Genomic DNA, 24992 nt, shown 5'->3' on the forward strand with positions numbered 1-24992 from the left:
TACGACAAAAGTAATGCTGCACATGAGTAAGTATAAGTGTGGGTTTCGGGAATTCTCGTAAATTTCGTACAGTTGTGGATGGAATGTGGTAGTTAAGTGACCGATTGTTACATTGGATGATAGGTGCGAGCAATGTTGATACTCAGAACACGAATCTGCGAGGCAAGTTTATGATACCACTCAAAGATGAGAAGACATGGCTCATTAGGAACTGTATACAAGTTTGCAGTAATCAGGGAAACACAGAGCACTGACGTGATGTGAAAAACCAAGAGGTTGTAGTTACAGCGCCTAGTGGCCTGTGTGTAGAGGTGTCAGCGGGTTGAGGAAAGCTGACATTGTATTTACACTACTGGCCATTAAAATTGCTACACCAAGAAAAAATGCAGATGATGAACGGATATTCATTTGACAAATATATTATACTAGAACTGACATATGATTACATTTTCACGCAATTTGGGTGCATAGATACTGAGATATCAGTACTCAGAACAACCACCTCTGGCCGTAATAACGGCCTTGATACGCCTGGACAATTAGTCAAATTGAGCTTGGATGGCGTGTACAGGTACAGCTGCCCATGCAGCTTCAACTCGATACCACACTTCATCAAGAGTAGTGACTGGCGTATTGTGACGACCAGTTGCTCGGCCACCATTGACCAGACGTTTTCTATTGGTGAGAGATCTGGAGAATGTGCTGGCCAGGGCAGCAGTCGAACATTTTCTGTATCCAGAAAGGCCCGTACAGGAACTGCAATATGCGGTCGTGCATTATCCTGCTGAAATGTAGCGTTTCGCAGGGATCGAAGGAAGGGTAGATCCACGGGTCGTAACACATCTGAAATGTAACGTCCACTGTTCAGAATGCCGCCAATGCGAACAAGAGGTGACCGAGACCTGTAACCAATGGCACCCCATACCATCACGCCGTGTGATACGTCAGTATGGCGATGACGAATACGCGCTTCCAACGTGCGTTCATCGCGATGTCGCCAAACACGGATGCGACAATCATGATGCTGTAAACAGAACCTAGATTCATCCGAAAAAAACGACGTTTTGACATTTGTACACCCAGGTTCGCCGTTGCGTACATCATTGCAGGCGCTCCTGTCTGTGATGCAGTCATGAACTCCGAGCTGATAGTCCATGCTGCTGCAAACGTCGTCGAACTGTTCGTGCAGATGGTTGTAGTCCTGCAAACGTCCCCCATGTGTTGACTCAGGGATCGAGACGTGGCTGCACGATCTGTTACAGCCATGCGGATAAGATGCCTGTCATCTCGACTGCTAGTGATACGAGGCCGTTGGGATCCAGCACTGCGCTCCGTATTACCCTCCTGAACCCACCGATTCCATATTCTGCTAACAGTCATTGGATCTCGACCAACGCGAGCAGCAATGTCGCGATACGATAAACCGCAATCGCGATAGGCTACAATACTCCTTACACGAGGCAACACAACAACGTTTCACCACGGATCAACTGCTGTTTGTTTATGAGAAATCGGCGGGTAAGTTTCCTCATATCAGCAGGTTGTAGGTGTCGCCATCGGAGCCTACTTTATGTGAATGCTCTGAAAAGCTAATAATTTGCATATCACAGCATCTTCTTCCTGTGTGTAGCACGTCATCTTCGTGGTGTAGCAATCTTAATAGCCAGTAGTGTATTAAAGAGCACTCCACTTGTCTTCTCCAGAGGAACTGCGTCACAGGCGTTGGTTCAAATAGCTCTGAGAACTATGGGACTTAACAGCTGAGGTCATCAATCCCCTACTTAAACCTAACTAACCCAAGGACGTCACTCACGTCCATGCCTGAGGCAGGATTCGAACCTGCGACCGTAGCAGTCGCCCGGTTACAGACCATAGCGCCTAGAACCTCTCGGTCACCCCGGCCTTATAAATAGCCCGGATTCTCAAATCGGGAGGTGAGTCGCCATTCCATCTGCGTCTGGAACTGGAGAGAAAGTCGATTGTTTAAGTTGCAGGCCAACCCCGACGTCTTTCTGGTGCTGAGTATCAGCGACAAACCCCTTTACATGGGGTCCATACTTGCACGTGAGGAAGTAGCCAGCCATGTCCCGGCCTAACTTCGCAGTCAACATGGGCGGCTGCCACTTAGCCGTGGCAAGAGTAGGAGTGCTGCTTCTCCAAGAATGGGCAACCGGGTGCAGATGCAGCAAATTCCGGTATTGACATTGGCGCTGACCAATGCACGTACACCTCGCGGTGCCGTCACCTAAGTCACCATAAGACCCTCTGTGTACCTTCGATACAATAAGGTCTATGACACACTTCACGGTGTTTTTCTATACGCTTCGACTTGGCTCATCACTCGGTTAGTCACCTCTCAGTCGTTCTGACATATTACAACGCCTGAATCTACATCTACACCTACATTTATACTCCGCAAGCCACCCAACGGTGTGTGGCGGAGGGCCCTTTATGTGCCACTGTCGTTACCTCCGTTTCTGTTCCAGTCGCGTATAGTTCGCGGGAAGAACGACTGCCAGAAAGCCTTCGTGCGCCCTCGAATCTCTCTAATTTTACATTCGTGATCTCCTTGGGAGGTATAAGTAGGGGGAAGCAATATATTCGATACCTCATCCAAAAACGCTCCCTCTCGAAACCTGGACAGCAAGCTACACCGCGATGCAGAGCGCCTCTCTTGCAGAGTCTGCCACTTGAGTTTGCTAAACATCTCCGTAACGCTATCACGCTTACCAAATAACCCTGTGACGAAACGCGCCGCTCTTCTTTGGATCTTCTCTATCTCCTCCGTCAACCCGACCTTGTACGGATCCCACACTGATGAGCAACAATCAAGTATAGGTCGAACGAGTGTTTTGTAAGCCACCTCCTTTGTTGATAGACTACATTTTCTATGGATTGTCCCAGTGAATGTCAACCTGGCACCCGCCTTACCAACAACTGCCTTTACATGATTATTCCACTTCAAATCGTTCCGCACGCATACTCCCAGATGTTTTACACAAGTAACTGGTACTAGTGTTCCGCTATCATATAATCATACAATAAAGGATCCTTCTTTCTATGTATTCGCAATACATTACATTTGTCTATGTTAAGGCTCAGTTGCCACTCCCTGCACCAAGTGGCTGTCAGCTGCAAATCTTCCTGCATTTCGCTACAATTTTCTAATGCTCCAACTTATCTGTATACTACAGCACCATCCGCGAAAAGCCGCATGGAACTTCCGACACTATCTACTAGGTCATTTTTATGTATTGTAAAGCAATGGTCCCATAACACTCCCCTGTGGCATGCCAGAGGTTACTTTAACGTCTGTAGACGTCTCTCCATTGAGAATAACATGCTGTGTTCTGTTTGATAAAAACTCTTCAATCCAGCCACACAGCTGGTCTGTTATTCCGTAGGCTCTTACTTTCTTTATCAGGCAACAGTGCGGAACTGTATCGAACGCCTTCCGGAAGTCAAGGAAAATGGCATCTACCTGGGAGCCTGTATCTAATATTTTCTGGGTCTCATGAACAAATAAAGCGATTTGGATCTCACGCATCGCTGTTTCCGGAATCCATGTTGATTCCTACAGAGTCCGTTCTGGGTATCCAGAAGTGACATGATACGCGAGCAAAAAATATGTTCTAAAATTCTGCAACACATCGACGTCAGAGATATAGATCTATAGTTTTGCGCATCTGCTCGACGACCCTTCTTGAAGACTGAGACTACCTGTGCTCTTTTCCAGTCATTTGGAACGTTCCGTTCCTCTAGAGACTTGCGGTACACGGCTGTTAGAATGGAGACTGTAACAGTAAGTATAACAAGCACTCCGTCTTCAGGCCACGAGAGGCCTACCGGGACCATCCGATCTCCGTGTCATCCTCAGGGCCCCGCGGGATTGGCCGAGCGGTCTCAGGCGCTGCAGTCATGGACTGTGCGGCTGGTCTCGGAGGAGGTTCGAGTTCTCCCTTGGGCATGGATGTGTGTCTTTGGCTTTAGGATAATTTAGGTTAAGTAGTGTGTAAGCTTAGCAAGTGATGATAGCAGTTAAGTCGCATAAGATTTCACACACATTTGAACACTTTTTCATCCTCAGGGAGGTTGCGGATAGGAGGGGCGTGGGGTTAGCACCCCGCTCTCCCGGTCGTTATGATGGAATTCTTCTCCGAAGCCGCTACTATTCGGTCGAGTAGCTCCTCACTTGGCATCACGAGGCTGAGTACACCTCGAAAAATGCCAACAGCGCATGGCGGCCTGGATGGTCACCCATCCAAGTGACGACCACGCCCGACAGCGCTTAACTTCGGTGATCTCAGGGGAACCGGAGTAGCCACTGCGGCAAGGCCGTTGCCAAGATAGCAAGCCATTGTGTATTAACAACTTGGACATGTGCTCTTACTACAGATATATGTTAAGATAGCGCCAAATTATTTAATATAATCACCACAGTCATGGGATTCCCATGCCATTCAATAGGAACGGGATACTGTAAGAAAGTCCCACTGTTTGAAACAGCGCACAAATTATTCAGTTTCTCAAAGAATAATTTTAAAAAAAGAGTCCTTAAAAGAACTACGATCCTGCTGGAGACAAGAAGGTTCACGTTAACTTCAGATATACGTTCAACGAAGAGCAAGAGGAAGAACCCCTTAACCACATTTTTGACAAGAAACGAATATATCATAGCATATCAGTAACTTGTAACACCTCACCCGTCACTTATCCGGTGTGTGTTCACCGCAGGTAATTGGCTAACAGATCAAGAGAGAGTGCAAAATTGACGCAATGTCGGATAACGCAAAGAAAGTAATAAGGCCCTGTGACTCCTGATTGAACTGCGGTGGCATTGTTGACATTAATTGATTCAGAATTTAATACTTTTAATAAAAAAAGAGTGCACATTGATGTTATATTCAGCTATTGAACATCAGATGCAAATGTTGAACATAAAATTAATTAATAAAGTGACTTGGGATTTCAACTACATGATTGAAAACAGATGCAGTCTATTAGCACAGATTTATTTTAACTCATGACCTTCAATCATCACATTACATGGCTCTTCTAACAGGCAGTGGTAATAAATTGCGTTTACATGGAATAAAGCGCGATAAATCCAAAGTAATTCCAATCGACTGACCCATGCGTAATGCGAAGTGCGAGAAGAATTCTACAATACACGGCCCATGAAACATTTGTGGAAACTTTGCCGACGTGATCCAACAAATTAATCAGTGGCCGGAGCGGCCGCAAATTACCGAATTCAGTGTGTCGGCGCGGCGGTGTTATGCGGACGTCGGCCGACCTGGTGGTGCTGCAAGGCTGCGCTCGTCTATTCACTCCAAGCTATCTTGCTCAGTACATAGCTGAACGAAAACTTTCTATCTCCGAGCTCAATCGTGCCGTATGCTAAGTCCTAAACTGCAGAGATGCTCACTCTCTCTCAGGCAAGCGGAGTAAAGAACGCCACGTCCGCACTCTAAGCAAGCTGGGAACGGAAGACCTCTACGGGGTCTTCTCCCTGTCCGCTCTCCGCCTCAGTTTCCCCTCCAGCAAAATCACTTACGCCAACTGCAGCGCAAGTCGCGTTAATTATGCGCCGATTCCCAGCGCCGACCAATGCCTGCTCTGGGAAGTGAACAAATTTCCACAAAATTTCCCTTTCTCTCAACCTCTGCAATTTAACTCCTACCAGGCTACCCATCAAGGTTAGCGTCTGCACAAAGCACCAATTTTTCCGGAATTCTGACTCCCATGAGCGTACTTCAAATTCCTTGGTCCTATGTTCCCATCAGAGGCCGGTGTATTTCATTCTGTCGCTCTACAGCTGTTTACTTCAGACTCTGTGGACCGTAGATTCAGCGTCAAGTTGCTATAGTCACGAACATGTCACGAACACGCATATTTTGACCTCTGTTGACTGCTCCACTGTAGCTCTGCGTGGCTTACTCGCGTGTTTCACTGAAAACGGGTCGATGGACATTTATCAACAGGTGTACAAGTTGTCCGTCTGCTTCCCGGTACGCCAGCATGGGGTCAAGCACCCACTCACTGTCACTCATCTTAAGGCGGCTGGAGGTCGCACCCCGTTACCGCTTTCTCAGAGCTTGAGCCGCCCTAAGCTGCCTATTGTCACTTCCCTTCACCGCTCCCCAGCCGGTCATGGTCAACTCGAATACTTCCCTGGGATAAACTTGCCTCCAGTAAATCAACGCGTTTCCACAAAGTTTTCATGTCGCGTGACTTACTTTAAAACCATTACCCGACATTAATTATTCCAATATGTCCATACTATACGCTCTACAAGATGCATTGAGCCTTTTCAGTCATTTTTGTTCAGCCCTACTGTTCGCTCAATGTGAGTTAGGTATTCTTCAGTGATTTCATGTAAGGAGCATAGTCCTTGCCATCTTACAAACTAGCTTACCCCAAGTTATATGTGTGTTTGAAATCTTATGGAATTTAACTGCAAAGATCATCAGTCGCTAAGCTTACACACTACTTAACGCCCATGCCCAAGGGAGGACTCGAATCTCCACCGGGACCAGCCTCAAAGTCCATGACTGCAGAGCCTTAGACCGCTCGGCTAATCCCGTGCCCACGTAACAGATAAGTTTCTTAACCGCAGAAACCTATCACGTGCAAATGGTTCAAATGGCTCTGAACACTATGGGACTTAACATCTGAGCTCATCAGTCCCCTAGAACTTAGAACTACTTAAACCTAACTAACCTAAGGATATCACATACATGCATGCCCATGGCAGGATTCGAACCTGCGACCGTAGCAGTCGCGGTTCCGGACTGAAGCGCCTAGAACCGCTCGGCCACCATGGCCGGCTCTTATTTTATCTTGATGATCATTTTGCCCTATGTAAGTGGGTGTCAACAGAATGTTTTCGCAATCAGAGGAGAAAACTGTTGATTGAGATTTCATGAGAAGATTCAGTCGCAACGAAAACGCCTTTGTTTTAATGATTACGTCTCCAGTTCACGTATCATGTCCGTGGCACTATTTCCCATATGGTGGTGTTTGTTGTTGTTGCTGTTGTTGTGGTCTTCAGTACAGAGACTGGTTTGATGCAGCTCTCCATGCAACTCTATCCTGTGCAAGCTTCTTCATCTCCCAGTACCTACTGCAACCTACATCCTTCTGAATCTGCTTAGTGTAGTCATCTCTTGTTCTCCCTCTACGATTTTTACCCTCCACGCTGCCCTCCAATACTAAATTGGTGATCCCTTGATGCCTCAGAACATGTCCTACCAACCGATCCCTTCTTCTGGTCAAGTTGTGCCACAAACTTCTCTTCTCCCCAATCCTATTCAATACTTCCTCATTACTTATGTGATCTACCCATCTAATCTTCAGCATTCTTCAGTAGCACTACATTTCAAAAGCTCCTATTCTCTTCTTGCCTAAACTATTAATTTTCCATGTTTCACTTCCATACACTGATACACTCCATACAAATACTTTCAAAAACGACTTCCTGACACTTAAATCTATACTCGATGTTAACAAATTTCTCTTCTTCAGAATCGCCTTCCTTGCCATTGCCCATCTATATTGTATATCCTCTCTACTTCGACAATCGCCAGTTATTTTGCTTCCCAAATAGCAAAACTCATGTACCACTTTAAGTGTCTCACTTAATAATCCCTTTCCCCCAGCATCACCCGCACAGCAAGATTCCAGAATAGGGCTGACAAGCATGTTGTAAGCAGTCTCTTTAGTACACCTGTTGCACCTAAGTGTTCTGCCAATGAATCGTAGTCTTTGTTTACTCTACCCACAATATTACCTATGTGATGGTTTCAATTCAGATTATTAATAATTGTAATCCCTAAGTATTTAGTTGAATTTACAGCCTTCAGATTTGTGTGACTTATGGCAAAATCGAAATTTAGCGGATTGGTTTAGCACTCATATAAATACCTTCACTTTTCTTTATTGAGGGTCAATTGCGGCTTTTCGCACCATACAAATATCTTATCTAAATCATTTTGCAATTTGTTTTGATCTTCTGATGACTTTACAAGACGGCAAATGACAGCACCATCTGCAAACAATTTAAGACAGCTACCCTGATTGTCTCCTATGTCGTTAATATAGATCAGGAACAATAGGAGGCCTATAACACTTCCTTGGCGAACAGCGGATATTGTCTCTGTTTTACTCGATGACTCGTCGTATATTACTACGAACTGTGACCTTTGTAACACGAAATAACGAATCAGGTCGCACAACTGAGACGATATTCCATAGCCACACAGTTTGGTTCGAAGACGCTTGTGAGGACGGTGTCGAAAGCCTTAAGGAAATATAAAAATATAGATTCAAGACATCCCCTGTCGATAGCACTCATTACTTCATGAGAATAAAGAGCTAGTAGTGTTTCACAAGAACGATACCTTGTGAATGCGTGCTGATTATCTGTCAATAAATCGTTTCCTTCGAGGTACTTCATAATGCTCTAACACAGTACATGTTCCAAACCCATACTGCAAATCGACGTTAGTGATATGGGCCTACTTTCCTTTTTGGTTATTGATGTGACTTGAGCAATTTTGCAGTCCTTAGGTACGGATCGACCTGTAAACGAACGGTTGTATACTATTGCTAAATATAGATCTACTAGGCAAAGTGGCCATTTGGCAGAATTTCACTAAAGCTCACTGTTCTCCGGGTTTGAATAATAATCCAGTTCTTTTATCGTCACAGAACCTAAGCATTTTATACAGGTATACCTCACAAGCTTATCTATGGCAAAGTGTCAGGGGAAGAACGTTTTCTACGAGGCGACCATTTTACACCAATTCTGCTTACCACTCCATTTTCAGGATATTCCGATTTACTAGATGCGACTATCAATGGGAGAATAGCCCTAAGAAATATCAGCAATCAACGAAGGAGTAACACTGTTCGTGTTGGGCTTTTGAATGTCTTAAATCTGAATGTAATAGGGGAGCTAAAAAATTATAAAAGGAAAACCTAAAGACTGACTCTAGATGTAGTGCAGTCCGCCCCCGGTAGCCGAGTGATCATTCTCGCTTCGCGCGTCGGGCGACTAGGTCGTGCTCTTAGTTCCGCCTCTACCGTAGCGCAGCGTGTTTTCCTCCTGTCAGTTTAGTGCCGTGTTGGTCTCCGTGCGCGTCGCATCGCTGGTTGTCGGCTGGTGTTTGGTGTTCGTGCGGCCCTTCCTGTCGCGGCGTCGTCTCTCGCCGTGATGTCCACCATGGTTCCCACGAAAGTTCCGCGTACAGGTACAGTCAGTTTTACCTTTGACAAATCCACGCGTCACGTCCAGCCCGGTTCTTTGGAGATACATGACTGGTTAGTCGATACAGTTAAGGTCACTACTGATCAGGTGCATACCGCATATTTCGACAGCGAATTATATGTGTTTTTTGTTAAGTTTCTTGACCCGCTCCAGGTTGATAGGCTACTTTCTCGTCATGGTTCTCAGGTACCCTTTACGCACCGTGATGGTTCCACTAGTATGGTTCTCTTGGCAAATGCAGAAGTGATATATACGAATGTTCGGGTATTTAACCTTCCGCCCGAGGTTGACGACTCTTTTCTGAAGTCCGTTTTGCTTCCTTATGGGGACGTACGCCATATTCGAAAGGAACGCTGGTCTGCTCAGCACCGCTTACAGGTATATAGTGGTATTCGGTCGGTGGAAATGGTGGTCAAAAAACCTATTCCTTCTCACCTACAGGTATGTGGTTATAGGGTCCATATCACGTACAGTGGCCAGGAAGGAACATGTTATTATTGTAATGAAACTGGTCATTTCCGTACTAATTGTCCGCGGCGTGTGGTGGTATTAAAACCTACATACGAACAGCGTAAAAAATTGACTTTAGCTGATCTTCTCCCGCAAGGATCTCGGACTGAATCGCTCACTGTTACTGAGGGACGCAGTGATCCGTTGCCCGACAACGGCCGTGATTTTCCCCCGTTGTCCTTGAGTAGGGATGTTGCTGCCCTTAATTCCGATGTTCCCGCGCTGATTTCTCACAACAAGCGTCGGCGAACACAGGATGATGCGGCTGATGAATCTTCCTTATTGGCTCGCCCTTCCGATGGGCCTCCGGTAAAGGACTCTCTTTCCCAGTCGGAAATCGTGGATGAGGAAGCCACAGGTGCTATCACGTCTTTGCAGAAGCTCCCTGACACCATATCTGACGTTGTTCCTGCTACCGCGGCAGCCTCTTCGGAGACGCCCGTGACGGAACCTGCTTCTGGTTGCCACGTGTCTTCTCCGGTGCTCTCTGACACTTCTCCTATTGACTCTGTTTCGCATCCCCCTTCTGGAATTTCTGTCGCCCCCTCTGGGTCACAGCCTCCTCCCATCAAACAACTGATTGATTCTCCAGTGCCAGTGGATCCCGTTGTTATTCACCAACTGTCCCACCGTGAACCCATGTCTGCGGACGAGTGGGATGTAGAGGCCTCTCTCTCGCAATCTGACACGGAATGTCTACATGATGCTCCTACGCAGCCGAACGCTGCAGCGTCGGCACCGCGGAGCCGCAGTCGAATCCGTAAACAGCCACGGAGAGCCGCGTCACGGCCGAAGAAAAAGCAGTGGGAAGATGAGGGTTCTGTTTCGTAGTTTTTCTCTCTGTGGTTCAGCGCTTGTTTCTGGTATGATTACTTGTATGCTGCTCCGTCAGGTGACGGCTCTCTACCGATCTTTGTTTTTCTTTCTAGGTTGAAGTTCCATGCAAGCATATACATTTCTTACTCTGAATATTAACAGAATATGTTCTGAGCTTCGGCTCGCCGCTTTGCGACAGTTTATCTATCAGTCTGGGGCAGATGTTGTTTTTTTACAGGAAGTCCTATTCGACCAGTTTTCCATTCCTGGGTTCTCGACGTTTTTTAATGTCGCTTCCGAACTTTCTACGGGCACTGCCTTGTTTTATAGAGAAGGCATTCCGTTGATGAATTTCGAAGTACTCGACAGTGGAAGGGGGATCGGGTGCACGTTTTATGATCTCAGTTTACTCCTTCTTTATGCCCCTTCTGGTTCGGGTTGTACTACCGCACGCTCGAATTTCTATAAAGAAGAAGTCATTTACCTGCTTCGTAAATCCCCGACAAAGATAATTTTAGGTGGGGACTTCAATTGTGTTCTACGGCCGGTAGATCAGTCTCCTAATTTTAATTTCAGTAAAGAACTCGACGACCTTGTGCGCTCCTTGCACCTGCGTGACGTGTGGGTTTCTCGCTATCCTACACTTGTGCGACATACCTACTTTACTCCCACGTCTAGCAGTCGCCTCGATCGCTTTTACCTTTCCGATTCCTTGTGTGGGCAACTTCTGGCTGTTGATGTGATACCAGCCTGTTTTACTGATCATTGCGCTGTAGCCGTTACGTTTAATTACGAGCGACAACCGGTGAAATTGTTTCGTCCTCCTTGGATGCTCAATATCGCGTATTTGCAAGATACCTCCCTTGGTATCGTCCTGGAGGACATTTGGACTCGTTGTTCTCGTACTATGGACCGGTACGCGTCTATCGTGGCATGGTGGACACTGTATGCAAAACCACACATCCGTAGGGCTCTCATGCGTTTTGGAGCTGCGAAGGTGGCAGAAGATCGACGAACGCAAGAATTTTACTATTCTGTCTTACGTCAACTGTACGATAGTGCTACGCATGCTCCCCTCCGGGTTACTGATATACAGCGCATCAAAGCCAAATTGCTGCAGCTCAAACGCATTCAAATGGAGGGCCTGCGGACGAGGTCTCAACCACGTTCCCTTCTACAAGAGGAACTGACGTCACTCTACCATCTAGTCCGTTTACGGTCGCGCCGGAAACGTGGGTGCCTTGCCTCCCTCACAACCGCTGACGGCCGCGTGTTCACCTCTCACCGTGACATTTCTGACTTCGTTTACACATATTTTACTGATCTGTACGATACTCATGTCCCGGCGGAAACCTCTCTTGACGACTTTACCTCCTTGCTGCCTCGCGTCGTCACTCCTCAATTAAACGACGCCTTTCTGCGTCCCTTTCAGAAGGATGACATATATGATGTTGTTGCAGGATCGCAGTCCCGCAAGTCGCCTGGATTAGATGGTATTCCTAAGGAGTTCTATGTTCAATTTTGGCCGCTCATTGGTGACACCTTAACGTCAATGGTAAATGAAGTGATGCGGGGAGTCTCACTTCCTGCTCCTTTTCAGGAAGGCAGAATGGTCCTCCTCCCGAAATCCACAGGTCGACCTGCAATTGATTCCCTCCGTCCTATTACTCTCCTTAACTTTGATTATAAACTTGTCGCTCGAGCAATTAATATCCGTCTCTCTAAGCTGCTCGATACCATTATTGCCGCCCACCAAAGCTGTGTGCCTGGACGCACGATACTGACTTCCGTTCTCGAATGTCGCGATGTAATCTCGGTGGCGGCTGCCGCTAATATCCCAGGGGCTTTGCTTTTTCTTGATTTCCAAAAAGCGTTCGATCGCGTCAGCCATGATTTTTTATCGAGAGTGCTCACCGCTGTCGGCTTTAATAATGATGCTCGACAAGTCTTAACTAATCTTTTTACCGGTATCAGTGTCTCGGTGATTGTGAACGGTCACCCTACCCCCCGGATATCGATCAGACGGGGGTTACCCCAGGGAAGCCCCTTATCCATGTCACTTTTTGTTCTATCCTTAGAGCCCTTACTTCGCCATCTCACCATGCACTTACGTGGCTGGAATATATTGGGGGAAATTTTTGCAGTCCGTGCATACGCCGATGACGTCATGGTTTTAGTACGACATGCCGAGGATATACCGCGGCTTAAGGATACCTTGGATTCATTTTGTGGTCTTGCTGGTGCTCGCATTAATGATCGCAAATGCACGTTCCTGCCGTTGAGAGGCTTTGATCATGTCGTCATTCCTTGGGCGACGGCTGTCGATCGCCATAAGACCTTGGGGATCATAGTGGATCGTAATCCGATCAAAATGGCGGTACTAAATTGGCGTGAGGTTACGAGTCGTGTTCACGGGGCGATCCTTGAACATGACCGCCGTTCCCTTAGCCTCCTTCACAAGGCACGGGTTTTAGAGACCTATGTCTTCAGTAAAATATACTACGTTGCGCAGGTCTTCCCGCTTCCCGCGATGATGGCCCGCAGGCTGAAACAGCTGTCTAGTCGATTTCTGTGGCGCCGCCATGTCTTCCGTGTCCGGTATGAAGTTGTGGCCAGGCCTCGGAAGCTTGGAGGATTGGGTCTTTCAGATATCAAAGTGAAGACGTCCATCTTATTTGCCCGCCGCAATGTTTTAACCTGTACGCGGGCTCCGCATTCAGTCACCTCTCGTTTACTTTCCCGCCTCCGGCCGGCCAGTCTGACCCCTCCTGTTGATGTTGGACGGATTAATCCTAAATTGCGGCACATTCGTGAATACTTTGTACTTGTCGGTATTCTGGGTGCTGATATACTTTCTATGACGCATATTACTACCAACATGTTACAAATCCGTTGGGGTACAGCATGTTTCCCTTCTTCTGTTGAACTTGCTTTCCCGTCAACGTCATGGAAAACGGTCTGGTCTCATCTTAGTCTTCCCATTTTGCCGATGGAGATTGTTTCAACGTGGTATAAGGTCATTTACCATCTGATACCTACTGGTGATCGTCTTTTTCGTATTGGCCTTCGTCCGACTGATCAGTGTGAGGAATGTCATCAAACTGACACCTTACTTCACAGGCTAGTTGCTTGCGGACGGGATCATTGGCTCTGGGTCCGCCGTCAATTAGCTTTTCTTACTAGAGGGCCTGAAACCGCATTCCCAGACGACATCTTCTTACATCCGGACATCTCTTATTTTCCTCAGACGAAAACGAACACGATTGTCTGGCTCTTGGGTTACTATGTCCATTACGTCATTGAAGGCGGTAATGACCCAGATCCCCGCGTTTTTCACCATTATTTGTCAACTGCGCATTGGAAAGGGCAGCGGTTACGACAATACCGAACGCTTTTTGCGAATATGCTTTTTCTTGTGTTTAACCGTCAAGGGGTTGGTTAAGTTCCCCTGTGATTCCTGTTTCTTCCCTGAGCTCGAGTCCCCTCCCTTGTTGTATTTTTTCGTAATTTTTTTTTCTCTCTCTCTTTTGCATGTATATATATACACCCAAAATTCATACGGGTGGGGTAACGGGTTGGTCTTCCCCTTCAGAAGAAATGTTTTATTTGTGTTTCACCTAATTTGTTGATTTTCTTTTTGCAGCTAATATTACATGATGATTTGACTATGGTTGTCTGAATTCTCGTGAAATATACCAAGTCAATCTGATAATAAAGTAAAAAAAAAAAAAAAGAAAAAAAAAGTGGACAGCGTGACGGAATGTCAATCCTAAGGGCCCGGGTTCGTTTCCCGGCTGGGTCGGAGATTCTCTCTGCTGAGGGACTGGGTGTTGTGTTGTTATAATCATCATGATTTCATCCCCATCGACGCACAAGTCGCCGAAGTGATGTCAAATCGGAAGACTTGCACCAGGCGAACGGTTTAGCCGACGGGAGGCCCTCGTCACACGACATCATCATCAGATGTAGTACATGTCAGTGAAATGGAATGCGGGTAAGGGTTATTGGCCGGACGAATGGAGGGTAATACGAACAGCAGCAGAAACATTGTATCGGAAGAAGGATTTGTTATGAATACATAGATAAGGCGCAGAGTTAGTGTAAACTATTCTTTGCTACGATTATCTTCATCAGAACTCTAGAGGAAACTGTTACCAACAACAGTAGGTGAGGCATACGTGCCCAACTCATAAGGACGTTGAAAGGGTAATACAGTGGTCAAAAGGTTGAAAGTGAGCATAACTGGTGGTACTGTTGCTTATGGAAATGCACTGAAATGATTCTGAAAAATTATTCCAAGTTTGTAATTTAGATCTTAAGCTCTCTTGAAACAAATTCATCTGAACTCATTAAGCTTTTTCCTGGAAAAATTAACTTGATTATTGATGTGAATTATGGACTGAAATGAGCCTCTAACATGAGATGTTTTGGAGTCTGATTGTGACCGTAGGAGAAAAAGCCTGAGGATTTATCGTAAGATTATGCCATGAGCGTGTATTGAGAGGAAAACAGGGAAAGCAACGAAGAATAAAATTATAAATGCTAGACAAAGAAGGCTTGTCCAGTAGCTAAACACACACAATGAGTCACAACGTGTAACTGAAGATAAAAACCTAACAAACTTATTTATTAATAATAATCTGCAAAAGGTATTGAGGAAAGCTTAAGTGGTGGCCGTGAAGTAATTTTCGGGAAGTCTGTAGCAATAGTAAGTTTGTGTTATCAGAAAACTCGGTGCTTTACCACTCCTATCAAACTAGAGGTAAGATGAATGCCTTATGAAATGTGTGCACAGAAGAAACTAATTACTCCATAGTATCGCAGTGCGCTCAACTTGACGCGCTTGGTAAAGGCATTCTTTTTGCTACTGTAAGTAACCGAGTTGCCGCTGACACAATTCGTTTGCGTGTCAGTTCCGGAAACGGAAGACTACTCCATATCCACGACCAAAATCAATGAGAAAATCAAAAGTAATGCACGCATGGCCCGACCAGAAGACTTTCCTACTTCAAGTATATAAGTGATATATATTTATCAAGCACTTTCCGTATGCTGCAGGCTGATGTGTTTATACCAGATTGTTGAAAATTACATTGATACAGTTTTCCACTGTCCGCTGCAGTTACTATCGTACATGCAGCTAAATCCGCCATGTTCGAAGCAGATAAGACTCTAACAATCATTTTCAATTGTGACGCTATAGTAGGTGAACGAAAAGGAAACAGAGTTACGTGAGAATATGGGTTCGGTAGAAAGTAGATCCACAAGGATAGCCAAGAGCTCTTAAGGCGCTGCTTCCTGGACTTGGGTAGGCGCGCCGGCCCCAGATCGAATCTGCCCAGCGGATTAACCACGACGGCCGGTGTGCCGGCGAGCCTGCATGTGGTTTTTGGGCGGTTTTCCACGTCCTACTAGGTGAATACCGGGCTGGTCCCCACATCTCGCCTCAGTTACACAACTTGGTTCAAATGGCTCTGAGCACATCTGAGGTCATCAGTCCCCTGGAACTTAGAACTACTTAAACCTAACTAACCTAATGACGTCACACACATCCATGCGCGAGGCCGGATTCGAACCTGCGACCGTAGCGGTCAGGTGGTTCCTGACTGTAGCGCCTAGAACCTCTCGGCCACCCCGGCCGGCCAGTTACACGACTCACAGACATTTGAAACACATGCATACTATTTCACAATTGACACTAGACGCAAACAGCTGGGCTACACTAATTCCGTCCAGGGGGGGGGGGGGGGGGGGGGGTACGGGGTGGTGACAGGAAGGGCATCCAGCCACCCCTAACAATTAACATGCCAAATCCGGTTAACCATGGCCGACCCTGCGTAACCGCGGGACAAGGCGAGGCGACAGAATGGATTCGGTAGAAAGTGTGACGGAAGGGAAAGGCTAATTGTGATATGTAACAAGTTTCAGTTAGAAATAATGAAGATGATATGAATATAATATTCAGAAATCACAGAAGGAGGAGGCATACATCGAAAAGGCCTGGCGACACAGTAAGGTTCCATCTGTATTGGCGGGTCGTTGTGGTGGTGAGATTCTAGGCGCTTCAGTCCGGAACCGCGCTGCTGCTACGGTCGCAGGTTTGAGTCCTGCCTCGGGCATGGATATGTGTGATGTCCTTAGGTTACTTAGGTTTAAGTAGTTCTAAGTCTAGGGGACTGATGACCTCAGATGTTAAGTCCCATTGTGCTCAGAGCTATTTTAACAATCTGTATTGCGTCATGGTTGGAGATTCCGAAACCGGATACTGGATTGTAAGACATAAACAAGAGCAGACATAGACCGAGATGAGGAGTAGCCTGAAGATTAAGAGAATTTCCAGGAAGAACTGATGTGTACGTATGTGGGATACTGAAATACTAGAGAATGTTAACGTGCATTTGAAGTTCTCAGTAAATGTAGATACTGTGATAATAATTATCTTGGTGGTCAGTTCGGAAAAACAGGAATGATCTTCCTACAACGAGAGGTCACAGATTTTGGACAGATAAATATAGGTAGAAAGAAGGCAGCTACGAGAAACCTTATTCAGGCTCACCCATTGTCTGTTGTCGCAGGCGAAACAAGCTTGAAATTTCCACTTTATATGTATATAATGATTTAGTGAGGTCTGCCTGGGGTGAAGTGACCAGCAAGTTGCTTTCTCGTGCGTCCACTGGTGGCTGCGGTACTTCTTACTGAATAGTCGTGTGTGATGGTGTCTTATTCTACAGAGATACGACTATCACACTACCGAAACAGAACTACTTATTAGGAATTTCGCTTTTTCTTTTTATTCGACTAACGTTGTGACTTATAAATGAAATTATGCTAATAATGTTTCTGCCACTTCAGATGAACGAGTACTTTTACAAACGGCTGCAGGCTAAGTTCAGAAGGAATAGAAGAATATCTACATAAAGTAACTACAACCACAAACAATGCGTTTATATAGCTCAAGTATCCATTCAAGAATTGGATCTGAGGTGTATAAGACGACTGTTAATTTTTCCTTGTTGTTACGAGCCAATGTCTTATACTGAAGACTTCTGTAAAGAGCATAGACCATCAAAAATATTGGACAGAGTTCAGGCGAGGCTACGTATTCGCAGAGTTATTAATAATATTTTTATAACTTTTGAATAATATTTTTATCAATTTGGTAATGATAAGTTTTTAACAATTAAATCGGTTTGATACGCAAGTCCTCTATCGATACAGCTAATTTCAGTACGACATAATCTAAGAACGTGTTCTGCAGATGTAAAGAGTTCAGTGTACAGTATATACGAAATTTTCAATTTCTGATTCACACTTAAGTGTTTTTATGCAATAATATTTACATTTCTATTGTAAATAAAAATGCCTTCTCTTGCATCACTGAGTTTAATTGTCCCAGACGTGTTTCGCCTTTTTTCCACTTTAATGCATTTTCAGTGGGCTCTGTAATGATACAGTTATGATACACCTTTGATTTTATGTGTGTTATTTGTTGCTAAGAAAACAGTTCACTGCTCTCTGTTTATGTAAATAAGTGATTACTTACAGTTCTTCACGTTTTTAGTTAGCATCTGCGTTTCCTCTTGTCTGGGAACATGGAGTTTACACTACCGCTCAATTTGCGAAACGTAAGGATGTTTCTGTGTTCGAACATTTCTCTTTCCGGTTTTCATTTTGTTTGCCCTTCTTGTTGTACCGTATTATCAGTCCTCTATCACTAATATAGACGTAACAGCAATGGAGACATAGCTTCTTTGAGTTCACTGTGTATCTTACCCTGTTTGGTTTGTTTTACTGGCAACGTAACGAAGTATATGCTGGAAAATAACATCTATTCATTTCTGTTATGTTTAGAGCTACGTGTGTGCGTTCGCCAGCGTGCGCGAGGGAGAGAGAGAGAGAGAGAGAGAGAGAGAGAGAATTCATGCAAGGATTATTTTGTGTTTATTTGAATTTTGCTTTAGGGAAGGAAACTGTTTCATAATCTTCAAATAAAACATTTAAAAACAAAAGTGTATGATAACTGTATCCTTATAGATACCTCTGACGTGCCTTAAAGTGAAAAATGGCGAAACGTATCTGGGAGAACGTAAGTGCATCCAGAGTAGGCGTTTTTTTATTTACGAAACAAATATTTCTATGCTTGCTGCGGAGGATGACCATGACCAAAAACTCGTTAATAATATGTGTACTTCTCATCCAGCGTAAAACTTTGCACTTACATGCGTTTATGTATTAGTAGTAATAAGTAATTATACTGTAGCCTTTATCACTCCTTACATAGCGAAATTATTCAACGTTGTAACAACAGAAAAAGTTCCAAGTGTTTCGAAAGAGGTCACACATGTTGCAGCTAGCATTTATAACTCAGAAAATCCCGAAGAGTATGCCGAAAGGGCGATGGTTCACAATAAGTGTACCCTATATTTAATGGTTTACATAACGCTTTTGACATTTGAATTCTAACTGAACCAACTGAAGAATTGGAAGAGTCGTTGAAAGGAATGAATAGTGTCTTCTAAAAAGAGTTTTAAGATGAACATCAGCAGTAGTAAACCAAGGATATTGTCGGATTAAATTCAGGTGATGATAATGGAGTTAGGTTACAATATGAGACACTAAAATTATTAGATGAGTTTTTTCTGAGCATAAAACTACTAGTTATGGCCGAATTAGAGGGGGATATAAAATGCAGAAAGGCAGCAGCATGGGAAGTGTTTCTTGAAATGAGAAATTTGTAAACACTGAACATGAATTTTGGCATTGGGAAATCACTTCTGAAGGCGTTTGTATGGCGTATAGTCTTGTACCGACGTGAAACACTGACGTTTAGCGGTTCATGCAAGAGAATGATAGAAGCTTCCGAAATATGGTGCTACAGAAGAAAATCGGAAATTATATGAGTAGATCGAATAACTAATAGGGAGTGCTGAATCGAATGGGTGAAAAATTTACGATACAACACATCTTGAGGCGTGAAAGAATCCTCAGTCTGGTAATGGTGGGAAAGGTATCAATCCAGTCTTCAGTCTTAAGACTACAACAACAAGATATTAAGGGTGCAGTTCTCGAGGAGCTCGTTATCTTCGATTTATAACACTTTTCACTGGGGATGCTTAACCCAGCTCATACCGGACGTCGGCTGTGATCCTGGTTGTCATGTTGTGGGTTCTCATAAGTACATATACGGAAACAGAAACAGAAACTGTTGATGTTTTACTTTCAGATTATTATTATTATTATTACTTTACACGTAGGTTATAGTGACACAGATCTCTAGCCCAGCGCGATATCTAGGTTTTTTTGGGACGTGATAGCGTGGATGAGAACTGGAGACGTCTGCGACTATAATGTCACAAGGAAAATTAATATTCTTATTGAGTCACGTTTAATGGATTTCGAAGAGGAATTGGTTCAAATGGCTCTGAGCGCTATGAGACTCAACTGCTGTGGTTATCAGTCCCCTAGAACTTAGAACTACTTAAACCTAACTAACCTAAGGACATCACAGACATCCATGCCCGAGGCAGGATTCGAACCTGCGACCGTAGCAGGCGAAGAGGAATTCAAGTACGTTATTTTGATGGAGCAATGCAGTTGGGTTGGATACTACGTTTCTTTTATAGTAATACATTAGACAAACTCGTTTGATCTACACTTACAACTCTACTGTAACAGCTATCACAGTATCAAAAGGATTGATAGCGGCCTGAACTCCATTGCAACTGTAAGGACTTCTCCAAATAAATACGGTAATGTTCATAAGGGTAAAAATCATTGAAGGATTTGTCGCTCAAGAAATGACGGTAAAACTGAGCCGTGCTGCTGCTCGCGCTGGTGCTGTTTGTAGGTTTCCACCCTCTGTTGGAGGCCAGACCGTATCCTTTAGTTGGCATCGTTGCGGTTGTTTGTCTTCTTCTCGTCTTGACTGCCGCCACTCGTTTCGCAAGCATTACCTGTCCGCTGGACGCAACAGCGGAGGTTATCGATGTGTAGTAACTGTTGCCCTATCGTTGGGGCGACGTCGTTGTTTTTCAGCGCCGTGTGAGTGTGGCAATTCTGTTGGGGACTCAGGAGGAGCCAGGGCCGCACAGTGGGAGAATACGGCGGGAACGCTGGCGGCGCGCATGGACTGCCGGATGGAAGGGCTGTGGTCACGAGGGCACGACCTCGTCGTCAACCAGACCCTGCAGGCTTTAAGATGAGTGCATATCAATCCAAGTAGAGAAACTCCACCATTGTGACATCTCACGATTCTCCAGTGATTCTCGTAGTTTCACCGAGGCGAAGAGCAGCGAGTGCTTGAGGAAAGCGGATCTGAGTAGCTTCCCTCGACTTCTTATCAGTATGTACTGTGTTCAGCTTCTTACAGTTTGTTAAGTTCAATCAGCGGTATCTTTCCTGCCTGGAGGCCGCTAACACCCAAGTTACCTGCCCTGGGGATTAGTGTATGTAACGGCAGTGTACGTTTCCTCGCCTTGCCGCTGCTGTCCGGTAAGGCTTGAAGTTTTGACAGCTTTCTTTACTGTCGGCGGTTGGTGATTCTTCTACTCCGGTGGTAGTGATTCCTTTCTCGTCCCGGGCGCTCTAAGCACGGTATTCTGGGGGGGGGGGGGGGGCGTAGTGCAGTCCTCCGGTTCCGACTTTGGCGTGTTGTTGCATTCTTGTATTTGGTTTATCGGACTTCAGGTAGCTTCAGCAAGATTATCATTAGTCATTCGTTAGACTGCCACTAGTCTGAGTTACCATCGTGTGAAGTGACTGCAACTCTTGGCTGTTTATCTCATCGCTCGCGAAAGCGTTTGCTCCTAGACATTCTCAGAGGTCGATTCCTGGAGCACTGTCTGTGACTGGTCCTTGTGTTTTATTATTTTATTATTTATTACCATACCTTCTAATGCCTACATTAAAGGTTGTGTATGTCTAGTTAATAGTTGCGGTCGCCTTCTGGAATAAATCTAGCAGTGTAAGAGTTGTGTTACAAGGTTACCATCATCTTATTTCACCTGTTTGGTGGTTAGTTGCTTGTATCTTTTAATTAACTTTTGCTTGTATTTGCTGTTCTACAGCAGGTTTCTAAATTTTTTACATAACTGCCGTTCCTGGCGTGCAAGGCTTTCAGCAGTGATTGTGGTAGTTTGCTTTGAAAAAAAAATTCGATATTTATACTTTAGCAGTAAGCCATAGAACCTTATTTACTGCCATTCCTGGCGTCTGATACCTTCTGCTGTGTTTGTGGCCAATGACTTTTTAATATTTCGATACCTGTAAGTTGTAATAGAAGCAAGTTATCAAACATTCTTAATTTATTCCCATTCTTGGCGTGCAAAGCCTTCAGCCGTGTTCACAGTGGCTTGTTCTTTTTTTTAACGTTATCTGTATCTGTATTTTATGGTGATTTGCTAAATTGTAACGCACTGACAACGCTATTATCTACACAGTTGTTTATTCCTTCGTTAATGTGTCGTGTTTTTGTAATTTATTGTTGAGTTTGAAATTACAGTTTTAAAAATAAATGTGTGTAGCTCAAAAAGGCAACCAATAGTAATTGATTACGGCCCCGTCCAAAGTCGTAACCGAATCCTGCCTTACCTTGACTAAAAGGTTTCAAAAATGGTACTGCTCAGTACTAATTACACAGCTTCTAAATCCACTCTAAAAATAGCTAACATTTGTCCCGTTGGCACCTGATGTAAACTAAAGGAACGGTGTGCCGAATGTAGGGCACTCTGGCTAAAGCTCTCACGACTACGGTCGTTTGTAAATGCGAGATTCAAAGAGTTCTCGCGAAAGCATCGGATGCGTGGCCTAAGTTGGTGCTTCACAGGGAAATGGGCCGGAAAACTGTGCGGGTGAATCCATTCCACGGGGCGGGCATTTGTCTGCCGTAAACGACCGACCCCGGGGCAGCCCGGACAAATGCTGCGGTCAGCCCGGCCGACAAAGTGCTGGCTCTCGGGGGCCGGCCTGGGGTTTGAGGAGGGGGCGGCTGCAGCGCCGGCCGCCTGCAGCAGGTAGCGAGCCCGAGAGAGGCGTCGGCGCTACACCGCGTCTGCTGGCACTCCGCTTCACTTACTGCAGCTTTACGTCCCAGTAATTACGCTGCTCAAATCACACAAGTGTAATACTCCTACAGACTAATAATGTATTTCCTTCCGAAGCTGCAATCTCATTCATGCTCTGATTACCGTTTCGAGCATCAACGCTTTCTCAAAGCTGGAGCACTACCAAACAGTATCTGACGAGTACATTTCACATTCACTTTCTCTGTTCTTCTCACCGTCCCTCGCCACCCCCCACCATGTCATTTTACGGCATAAATTCAACTTCTAAATTTAATGTGGTATTTCTATCTGGGAGGAGACTGAGCAGTGGAACATGTTACTTTTACGCATGAACAAGAACTATCTGTCACACTACTACACTTTAAAACACATTTTATATGTAATTCATGTCACACAGTCTCATACGGAACCTACATGCGCTTTCTTTTATTAAGTGTATATGATAAGATACTGTCGTCGCCCTTCCCTTCTGTGTGAAAGGATGAATGAGCAAACGTATTTCTAGTTGCATGCTCTATGACAAGCCTGTCTGCTAGAGAACAGTAGGACCAACGTCGCAACAGGTAGCTACGCTTCCTAATAGCAAAGAGGTTTCTATTCTTGGTACGGTGCTTTCCATCCCTTGTCATGTTCATATAGGAAGCTGCCTCTCTGGTCACTTCCGTTTGAACCTGTGAGGTACCCTCGGTAGGGGCCCACGCCAGTCTGTCTGCAGCAAGCGTCTAAAGTGAAAAGATGTCCGCCTAAGCGCGTCTCTGCTAAGTCCATAGGACAATGGATTTCCAGCCTAACTGGAAATTTAATCACCCTTGCTTCAGGATTAGAGCTAAAATATCTAATGTTATCTCAAATTGCAATGCAGTGTAATTCGAGTGTGCAGTTCAGAATATCTTCCACTAGTTGCTTAGTCACTACTTTGTAGGCAAAGTGGAACCACATGTTGATGATGCGTAACTCTAACTAGGATTATCAATCTTAACTGCGAATGTGCGCGAGATTATAACGTCACGTCTTGACAATATTTTTAAATATAGCAACTTCTCTTTATGTTCAACCCACGTGGAGTGTACTTTGTGAGACCAGTACCACGTGCTGATATAATTGTTTGACCCATCAGGTTAATAGTAAGACGATAGTAACCAGTTCAATGTTTTTCTTTTCAATGTAATTTATTTCAATTCTCAAACTTATTAAGGAGTTACACACTTTGTGTAAACCAAGTTGACCACGTGAAGCATGTCGTGTAAGCATCAAAGTTGCCCTCTGCTATTCTTTTCGGAAAGCTTTCACAGAGAGTTAGTATGAATTTAGTATACCAGTGTGTGGTAATTACATGAGGGACAGGTTTGCGCTATGACCATAACATCTTTGGGTGAAAATTGAGTCGGTTGGTTGTGCTTAATTCCTCTTGCATATGTTTCAACGTTCTTTGTGTGTTATTTTATGAATGCAGTGCTGTATGCAGTCTCCCAATCTTGGCTCTATATCTGAAGTGTTCCGTAAGATTACAAACTTACAGTTTCACAATCCCAAATAAGGCACCAGTTCAGTTTCGAATCAAGTTTGATATGCTGAAATTTTGACGGTACAATGATCAATGTTAAAAGAAATGTCTAAATATAAACTGATTTATTTTTTATTTAAATTCTATTTATATATATTGTAACGTTGTTGCTTTAATTTATTCTGAAAGCGGTGCTGATAGACAATAAAAACGGGTTAAAAGCTGTGAGCTATCTGAGGAAGTTAACCTTGCATCACTGAGCAACTGTTTCACCAGGTATCCAGTCTAGCTTACCAAATTCCCAACCGGACTAAGATTAATTATAATCTTTTAATATTCATCTTACGATGACCGGTGATATATATATATATATATATATATATATATATATATATATATATATAAAGGCAATTCTTATTTAGGATTGTAAAAATGTGAGTTTGTAATCTTATGGAACACATCAAATAGGGAGCCAAGATTGGGAGACTGCATACAACACTGCATTCATGAAATAACACACGAAGAACGTTGAAACATATGCAAAAGGAAATTAACCACAACCAACCGATTCAATTTTCACCCAAAAAAGTTACGTTCGTAGCGCAATTCTGTCCGTCATGTGATTACCACACACTGCTATTCTAAATTCATACTAACTCCCTGTGAAATCTTTCCGAAAAGAATAGCTGAGTGCTACTTTGATGCTTACGCCACATGCTTCATTTGGTCAACTTGGTTTACACAAAGAGTGTAACTCCACAATAATTTCGATAGTTAAAATAAATTAGATTGAAAAGCAATTTACAAAAGAAAAACCTTGAACTGGTTA

The sequence above is a fragment of the Schistocerca gregaria genome, chromosome 7 (assembly GCF_023897955.1).
Source record: "Schistocerca gregaria isolate iqSchGreg1 chromosome 7, iqSchGreg1.2, whole genome shotgun sequence".
NCBI classification, from domain to species: domain Eukaryota; kingdom Metazoa; phylum Arthropoda; class Insecta; order Orthoptera; family Acrididae; genus Schistocerca; species Schistocerca gregaria.